Genomic DNA, 10,057 nt, shown 5'->3' with positions numbered 1-10,057 from the left:
CGAGACAGTTATAAATACATTACATAAGGTTATTACAACAAGTTATACTAGTCAGTTGAAACAATTTCACAGTTTTAAACTGCCCTATCGGCACCAGGGAATCCAGGTGGAATTTCTTTTTGAAGGTATTCCATTACTATGTTGCCTTGACGACTAAAGGCGGATTTGCCAAACTTGGTGGAGACGAGCGGGACTTCGAGTTAACCAACCATGCGAACGGTTTTGGTATCATGTTTTTATATATCAACAGGTATGTTGGAAGCTTGTGGAGCAGAGCGGAGTGATCTATGGGGTTCTTGTGAGGTCCAGCCAACCTTCTGATACAGGATGGTGTGATGAGTATTTGTCCCATAAATGCTCAAACGTTAGCATGTGGAAACAGTGCCAGGGAAACTAAACCCAAGCATGGACTGCTGTCACATCTTGCCATCGACTTCATACAGGGTAAGGAAACCAATATGTCATTTTGTAATTTGGGTGAACTATTCCTTTAGGCCAGTTAAGCTCAATGAAGCATAGATGATGGATTTGACAGCATTTAAAATCCTATTTGAACCCAGGTCTGTCTAGATGTGAGTAGAAAATAAGATTACAACACGTGGCTGCTCCAAGACCGAGCCAGCGCAATTTAGTACAGTTGACATTTTTGTAATTTAGCAGACTCTCTACAATAGCTCTAGCTAGTGCCAGAGGCTGGCCATGGGCTGCGTCCCAAATGGCATCTCGATTCCCTATATAGTGCACTACTATTGACACGAGAGCCCTGTAGTAAATTGCTTTTGACCAGAGCCCTGGTCAAAACTAGTGCACTTTATAGGGAACGGGGTGCCATCAGGGATACACAGCCAAGGTCAGGGACCGATACTTCTCTCGCTCTGTGGTTTTTGTCTGTTTCTCCTTGAACCTGTCAAAACATACAGTTACTGTATCAAAGGAAGTTGTATCACTCATGTCTATTTTAGCAATCAGTGTCAGACTGTTGAGGAGAGGAGTGCGTGCACTTTGCTGATACGAACTATGGTAATCTAGACCATTAAAGGCATTGTTGCGTCATTGGGAAAGTTTACTTTCATTTCTCGTAGCCTAAACCTAACTTTTGTTTTGACATCTTCACGGTAGATGTGCTCATGCACGACCATACTCTCTGCCCTTGTAAATACTGTTTATCAACTAGTGACCCTACTGGCTACAGGACAACAGTCTGACGTTATTAGTTGGCATTTGACATTCCACATCCAAGCTACTGTATTTGCACCATTCAACACAATGTAAGCACAGTTCTTATACCTTTTATTCTCTCTCTCTCTCTCTCTCTCTCTCTCTCTCTCTCTCTCTCTCTCTCTCTCTCTCACTCACTCACTCACTCACTCACTCACTCACTCTCACTCACTCACTCACTCACTCACTCACTCACTCACTCACTCACACACACACACACACACACACACACACACACACACACACACACACACACACACACACACACACACACACACACACACACACACACACACACACACACACACACACACACACACACACACACACACACACACACACACACACACACACACACACACACACACACACAAAGACAGACAGACAGACAGACAGTTACAGTATGCGTTTTCAACTTGTATTGTGTCTGACAGACAGGAAGCCATGGCTTTAACAGATTATTAGGACTTCCTGTCACATCAGCCACCATCAAAAATATCTGAATTGATCCCGCTGCAATTTTTGTGAAGTGAATAATTTTTTTAGAGAGAGCCTTTAAACCTGGCTCTTACTAAGCTTTCAAGAAGATATCTCTATCTGAGATAATCCAGCTACACTATTTTTATGACGTGAATTATTCCCCCAAGACATTTTTTTGAGAGCTTTAAAAAAAAATCTGTCTTTTACTAAACTCTAGCTCTCAAGTTCTATCTGAGATTATCTTGCAACACTTTTTTGTGAAGTGAATTATTTGAAAAGAGGAAAACATTTGGAGAGCGTGAAAGTTTACAACCTAATGAAATGGAAGAAGTGGTGTTACTAAGCAAATTGAGCTTCAGCTAGCTTCCAAGTTCTAGAAGGATTAAGAAAACAACTGTTGAAAAACTGCTGACGACTTCCCCTTTTTCACTTCCTCTGACAGAAGCACAAGTGGAAAATTACAGAATTACTGCCTATCTTGCTCAACACCACCGTTAAGACAGCTGCTTTACTACTGTCATAGGGAACATGCATGCATCCCAAATGACACTCTATTCATAGTGCACTTATTTTGCTTATGGGAGTTCCACTTAATCATACATGTTCTCAGAGCAGAACGGATTATGATTGGTTGAGACAGGCAACCAATGAAAATGGAGAGGAGGCGGGAATACCAAATAGGTTGGGGACCAAAACCAAAAACGTGAAGTTGATTGATAGAGTAGGAGCTGATTTTTCTGTATACCATATGACAGTAAATTATGATGTCTATAAAATTAGTTGTCACCATCAATTCTGACACATTTTCTCATAAAAAAAAAAGTATATTTCAATGCTCTGTCTGCTCAGGAAAATTTGTCCAACTGCTAAACTTGGAACAAATCAGAACTTCCCTACATACCACTCGTGATGAAGGCAGCCAATAGCCTGCTTCTATCTAAGATGTAAACATAGCCTCATATGAAATCTCCAGATGCTGTCTGTCAGTGTGTCATGAGTTCCCAAAGACTGAAATAAGAGAAATATCAGTTTTTTGAGGGCACTTGAAATATGCAGCATGCAAAAACAAATTGTTTTTATCGTATGAAGAGGTAACGCCGTTGACCATTTAGCCAATGCGTTGAAAGCTAGCCAATGTTACAGTTTGACAAGCCTAGCCAGCTACTTGTCAATCATGTTTTTGGATCATGTTCAAAAACATTATCATGTTTCTTTTTATATCATGTTTTTGCCATGATTCTGTGTCTCATTTCAAGCACTCTAACTATATGCAGGCTTAAAGAAACATTCAATCATATACTTTGCATAGAAACCCAAATAAAAACACGAAAGCAAGAAAGATGTGTATGTCATTTATGCTAGAATACAGGTTTAAAAACTAGAACTGCATATATACATATACAATATTTAGAGAGAGAGAGAAGTGCCGTGGGGGGCACAATCTTACATGCTGCAGTCCAGAAATGCGCCATCTATGCCAAAAGCATGCGCCTCTAAAGGAGACAGTAGAGCTGTCATTAACGCATGCCCCCCCCCCCCTCTCTAGGATCATTCCAGTTTCAGGTCCCATAGGTGTATGGAAAAGGATCCCACCCTGGTCACCAATGTAGCCAACCAATGTAGAGAGAGAGAGAATGTTATGCTGGTGAATGAGGACCCAAAAGCGACTTAACAGAAACAGAGTCTTTATTCCAGTCTTAAACAAAAACGATAATCCTGGATATTATCTTAGGTAAATACAAAAACAGGAAAACTGAAATCCACTCGTCAGTAGAGAGGAACGACTGGAGACGCGACCACAGACATGATAATCAATGACAAAACATGACAGAGAAGTGCCTTAGAGGAATATATATATATAATATATATATAATTTAAAATATATTTATAATGTAATATAAATGTCCGTATCCAGTTGCAGGTGGTTCTACAAACACACCAGAGAGAACACAGAAAGAGTGTAAAGCAACAACAGCAAGATAAAGTTAAAGGTAAAGTTATGCTCTTAGAACAGCAGAAGACCCAGTTGGCTCAAACTGCTCTCAGGGCAGCGATATCTAGGCCAAGTTAAGCAGCAGTGCTGTGTTTACTTGAGCTGCTCCTAGAGCAGAGCAGCAACATCCAAAAACCCAACAGAAAACCAGTTGGCTCAAACTGCTCTCAGAGCAGCAATATCCAAAAACCCAACAGAAAACCAGTTGACTCAAACTGCTCTCAGGGCAGCGAGGGGGGGGGGCTCTGTGTATATTTGTAAACAACATCTGGTGCACAAAATCTAAGGAAGTCTCTAGATTTTGCTCGCCTGAAGTAGAGTATCTCATGATAAGCTGCAGAACACACTATTTGCCAAGAGAATTTTCAGTTTTTTTTATGTCTGTTTATTTACCAGCACAGACGGATACTGGCACTAAGACCGCACTCAGTCAGCTGTAAAAGGAAATAAGCAAACAGGAAACAGCTCACCCAAAGGCGCCGCTTCTAGTGGCCGGGAATTTAATGCAGGGAAACTTAAATCAGTTTACCTCATTTCTATCAGCATGTTAAATGCCCAACCAGAGGGAAGAAAATTATAGATCACCTTTACTCCACACACAGAGACTTGTACAAAGCTCTCCCTTGCCCACCATTTGGCACATTTGACACACATTCTATCTTCCTGATTCCTGCTTACAAGCTAAAATTAAAGCAGGATGCACCAGTGACTCAGTCCATAAAATAGTGGTCAGATAAAGCAGATGCTAAACTACAGGACTGTTTTGCTATGACAGACTGTAATATGTTCCGGGATTCTTCCGATGGCATTGAGGAGTACACCACATCAGTCACTGGCTTCATCAATAAGTGCATTGAGGACGTCGTCCCCCACAGTGACTGTACATACATACTCCAACCAGAAGCCATGGATTACAGGCAACATTCGCACTGAGCAAAAGGGTAGAGCTGCTTTCAAGGTCCGGGACTCTAACCTGGAAGAAATCCTTATAAGAAATCCTGCAAAGCGCCACTACAGGACTAAGATTGAATCGTATTACACCGGCTCCGATGCTCGTCGGATGTGACAGGGCCTGCAAACTTTTACAGACTACAAAAGGAAGCACAGCCGAAAGCTGCCCAGTGACACAAGCCTACCAGACGAGCTAAATCACTACTATGCTCGCTTTGAGGCAAGCCCCACTGAGGCATGCATGAGAGCATCAGCTGTTCTGGGCGACTGTGTGATCACACTCTCCGTAGCCGACGTGAGTAAGATCATTAAACAGGTCAACATTCATAAGGCCGCGGGGCCAGACGGATGACCAGGACGTGTGCTCCGGGCATGTGCTGACCAACTGGCAGGTGACTCACTGACATTTTCAACATGTCCCTGACTGAGTCTGTAATACCAACATACTTCAAGCAGACCACCATAGTCCCTGTGCCCAAGAACACTAAGGCAACCTGCCTAAATGACTACAGACCCGTAGCACTCATGTCCGTAGCCATGAAGTGCTTTGAAAGGCTGGTAATGGCTCACATTAACATCATTATTCGAGAAACTCTAGACCCACTCCAATTTGCATACCGCTCAAACAGATCCACAGATGATGCCATCTCTATTGCACTCCACACTGCCCTTTCCCACCTGGACAAAAGGAACACCTACCTGAGAATGCTATTCATTGACTACAGCTCAGCGTTCAACACCATAATGCCCTCAAAGCTCATCACTAAGCTAAGGATCCTGGGACCTCCCTTTGCAACTGGATCCTGGACTTCCTGACGTGCCGCCCCCAGGTAGTAAAGGTAGGGAGCAACACATCTGCCACGCTGATCCTCAACACTGGAGCTCAGGGGTGTGTTGTCAGTCCCCTCCTGTACTCCCTGTTCACCCACAACTGCATGGCCAGGCATGACACCAACAACATCGTTAAGTTTGCAGACGACACAACAGTGACCGACAACGACGAGACAGCCTATAGGGAGGAGGTCAGAGACCTGGCTGGGTAGTGCCAGAATAACAACCGATCCCTCATCGTAATCAAGACTAAGGAGATGATTGTGGACTACAGGAAAAGGAGGACTGAGCACGCCCCCATTCTCATTGACGGGGAGCTTCAAGTTCCTTTGTGTCCACATCACCAACAAACTAGAATGGTCCAAACACGCCAATACAGTCGTGAAGAAGACACAACAAAACATATTCCCCCCCAGGAGACTTAGAAAAATCACTGAGGTTGGAGACTTATATTTCCCTCACTAGCTTTAAGCATCAGCTATCTGAGCAGCTCAACGATTGCTGCAGCTGTACACAGCCCATCTGTAAATAGCCCATCTAACTACCCACCTCATCCCCATATTGTTTTTTTTGTTGCTATTTTGCACACCAGTATTTCTACTTGCACATCATCATCTGCACATCTATCACTCTAGTGTTTGCGAAATTGTAATTATTTTTGCATACACTGTATATAGATTTTTATGTTGTTATTGACTTTACTTCTGTTTATCCCATGTGTAACTCTGTGTTGTTGTTTTTGGACACACTGCTTAGCTTTATCTTGACCAGGTCGCAGTTGTAAAGGAGAACTTGTTCTCAACTGGCCTTCGTGGTTAAATAAATGTGAAATATATATTTTGTCAAAGATCCTCAATAGGTTCTTCAGCTGCAACATCAAGAGCATCCTGACTGGTTGCATCACTGCCTGGTACGGCAACTGCCCTGCCTCCGACCGCAGGGCACTACAGAGGGTAGTATGTACGGCCCTGGATCACTGGAGCTAAGCTGCCTGCCATCCAGGACCTCGACACCAGGCGATGTCAGAGGAAGGCCCTAAAGATTGTCAAAGACCTCAGCCATCCCAGACTGTTCTCTCTGCTACCGCATGGCAAGCAGTACCAGAGCACCGAGTCTAGGACCAAAAGTCTTCTCAACAGCTTTTGCCATAAAACTCCTAATCAAATGGCTACCCGGACTATTCGCATTGTCCCCCCCCCCAACCCCTCATTTACGCTGCTGCTATTCTCTGTTTAGCATCTATACATAGTCACTTTAACTATATATTCATGTACATTTTACCTCAACTAACCGGTGCCCCCGTACATTGGCTACCCAGACTATTTCATTGAAAAAAATAAGCAACCTCTCATCACGCCGAGAACACCATCGCCACAGTGAAGCATGGTGGTGGCAGGATCATGCTGTGGGAATGTTTTTCATCGGGGCGGCAGCGTGGCCTAGTGGTTAGAGCATTGGACTAGGTTGCGAGTTCAAACCCCCAAGCCGACATGGTACAAATCTGTCGTTCTGCCCCTGAACAGGCAGTTAACCCACCCAGGCCATCATTGAATATAAGAATATGTTCTTAACTGACTTGCCTGGTTAAATAAAGGTTAAAAAATAATCAAAAAATCGGCAAGGACTCGGAAACTGTGCACAATTGAAGGAATGATGGTTGGTGCTAAATACAGGGAACTTCTTGAGGGAAACCTGTTTCAGTTTCCAGAGATTTGAGACTAGGACAGAGATTCACCTTCCAGCAGGACAATGGCCCTAAGGATACTGCTAAAACAACACTCAAGTGGTTTAAGGGGAAACATTTAAATGTCTTGGAATGGTCTAGTCAAAGCCCAGACCTCAATCCAATTGAAAATCTGTGGTATGACTTAAAGATTTCTGTACACCAGCGGAATCCATCCAACTTGACGGAGCTGAAGCAGTTTTGCCATGAAGACTGGGAAAACAGTCTTAGTTATGCACGCTAAAGTTTTCTGTTTTTTTGTGTTATTTATTGTTTGTTTCACAATTAAAAATATTTTGTCTTTTCAAAGTGGTAGGAATGTTGTGTAAATCAAATGATTGAAAAAAAATAAAAAGATCCTAAAATTCAAGGGGGTGAATACTTTCACAAGCCACTGTATAGCTACTGTTATTTTGACAGTCATTTTGCTTTTTATTTGTACCTCTTTACTTATCTATTGTTTACCTAATACCTATTTTTTTACTTTAACATTGCACTGTTGGTTAGGGCTTATAAGTAAACATTTCACTGTAAGGTGATGTATTTGGCACACGTGACAAATAAACCCTTTGATTTGATTATAATCCTTTCTGCTCTGAGAACATGTTTGACTAAGTAAAACACCCATGAGACTACTGCTCACCAGAGCTCAATGAGCCCTATATAAGGAGTAGGGTGTCATTTGGGATGCCTCAGAAGACTACATTCATATGATTTCACTTTGTTTCATCAAACGTGTTCAGTGAGAACACAGTGGTTAGGGTGTGACGATGACAGCGCAGTTTTATGGTATGTTTAATGTCGTTACACAGGAGCAGTGGTTAGTGGGGTTCAAAGTTTAAACTACTCTCTCACGAGAAACAATAAAAACTTAAAGATGTGTTCCAGGAATGACACACTATGTTATACTGAAGTGTGCATTATATGTTCAAGGTCCCCTCCTTTATTTGAAAAAAAACCCAGGAAAACAGCAGCCCCAGCCACAAACTTGGTTTGTTACACAACTGAGAGCTGAGGGCTGGAGAAAAGTACACACTCTCAAATTCATATGAATGCAAGGATTGCCAGTGGGAGTGTTTAAAGATAGTCAACAACTTGTGACCAGACAGCCACAGTGTGGGACAGTGATCGGTTCCCTGCAAACTTTTGATGCAAAATTGTCTGGAGTCAAAAACATCAACTACATCACAAAGTCATAAATTGCAAACAAATCCTGTCCTCTCCCTGGCATTGACTGTTGGGGATTAAAGTCTTACGTAACCATATAAACAGATATAAATGGATGCAAATGATCTGTCTGGAGTTTAGGAATTCGGATCCAGCGTCGCCGCTGACAGGGAGAGTAATGTGAATCATTCTTATGTTGTTTACAGCCATTTCTGGGTAAAACTATATCATTATGATTTAATGGAAGGTCAGTCCTGGATCCATAGCTCCATTTAGGAATTTACAGTGGGGGGAACAAGTATTTGATACACTGCCGATTTTGCAGGTTTTCCTACTTACAAAGCATGTAGAATTCTTGTCATGTTTGTCATTTATTATCATGTCTTGTCCCTGTGCTCCCCATGCTATTCGTTTCCCTCTGCTGGTCTTATTTGGTTCTTTCCCTCCTTCTATCCCTCTCTCTCCCCCTCCCTCTCTCACTCTCTCGCTCTCTCTTCTCTCTATCGTTCCGTTCCTGCTCCCAGCTGTTCCTATTCCCCTAATCATCATTTAGTCTTCCCACACCTGTTCCCGATCCTTTCCCCCTGATTAGAGTCCCTATTTATTCCTTTGTGATCCGTTCCTGTCCCGTCGGTTCCTTGTTTTGTATTCACCATGCTGTGATTGTGTTTCGCCCTGTCCTGTCGTGTTTTTTGCCTTCATCAGATGCTGCGTGTGAGCAGGTGTCTCTGTCTACTACGGCCTGCGCCTACCCGAAGCGACCTGCAGTCTGTGGCCGCTTCTCTTGTCATTCCCCTCTACAGACAAGAGGATTTCTGTTATTCCCTGTTTGGACTTGAATAAACTCTGTTTCTGTTAAGTCGCTTTTGGGTCCTCTATCACCTGCATGACAGAAGGAACCGACCAAGTAATGGACCCAGCGACTTCAGACGCTCGTTACACTGCCGTCGAGATCCAAGGAGCCATGCTCGGCAGACACGAGCAGGAATTGTCTGCTGCTCGCCATGCCGTGGAGAACCTGGCCGCTCAGGTTTCCGACCTCTCTGGACAGTTCCAGAGTCTACGTCTCGTGCCACCTGTTACTTCCTGGCCTGCCGAGCCTCCAGAACCTAGGGTTAATAACCCACCTTGCTACTCCGGGCAGCCCACTGAGTGCCGCTCCTTTCTCACGCAGTGTGAGATTGTGTTCTCTCTCCAACCCAACACATACTCTAGAGAGAGAGCTCGGGTTGCTTACGTCATTTCACTCCTTACTGGCCGGGCTCGAGAATGGGGCACAGCTATCTGGGAGGCAAGGGCTGATTGCTCTAACAAGTTCCAGAACTTTAAAGAGGAGATGATTCGGGTTTTTGACCGTTCAGTTTTTGGTAGGGAGGCTTCTAGGGCCCTGGCTTCCTTATGCCAAGGTGAACGGTCCATAACGGATTATTCTATTGAGTTTCGCACTCTTGCTGCCTCTAGTGAGTGGAACGAGCCGGCGCTGCTCGCTCGTTTTCTGGAGGGACTCCACGCAGTGGTTAAGGATGAGATTCTCTCCCGGGAGGTTCCTTCAGATGTGGACTCTTTGATTGCTCTCGCCATCCGCATAGAACGACGGGTAGATCTTCGTCACCGGGCTCGTGGAAGAGAGCTCGCATCAACGGTGTTTCCCTGCTCCGCATCGCAACCATCTCCCTCCTCTGGCTTTGAGACTG

The sequence above is a fragment of the Oncorhynchus gorbuscha genome, linkage group LG03 (genome assembly GCF_021184085.1).
Source record: "Oncorhynchus gorbuscha isolate QuinsamMale2020 ecotype Even-year linkage group LG03, OgorEven_v1.0, whole genome shotgun sequence".
Taxonomy (NCBI): Eukaryota; Metazoa; Chordata; class Actinopteri; order Salmoniformes; family Salmonidae; genus Oncorhynchus; species Oncorhynchus gorbuscha.
Note: the sequence above shows the minus strand (reverse complement) of the source record.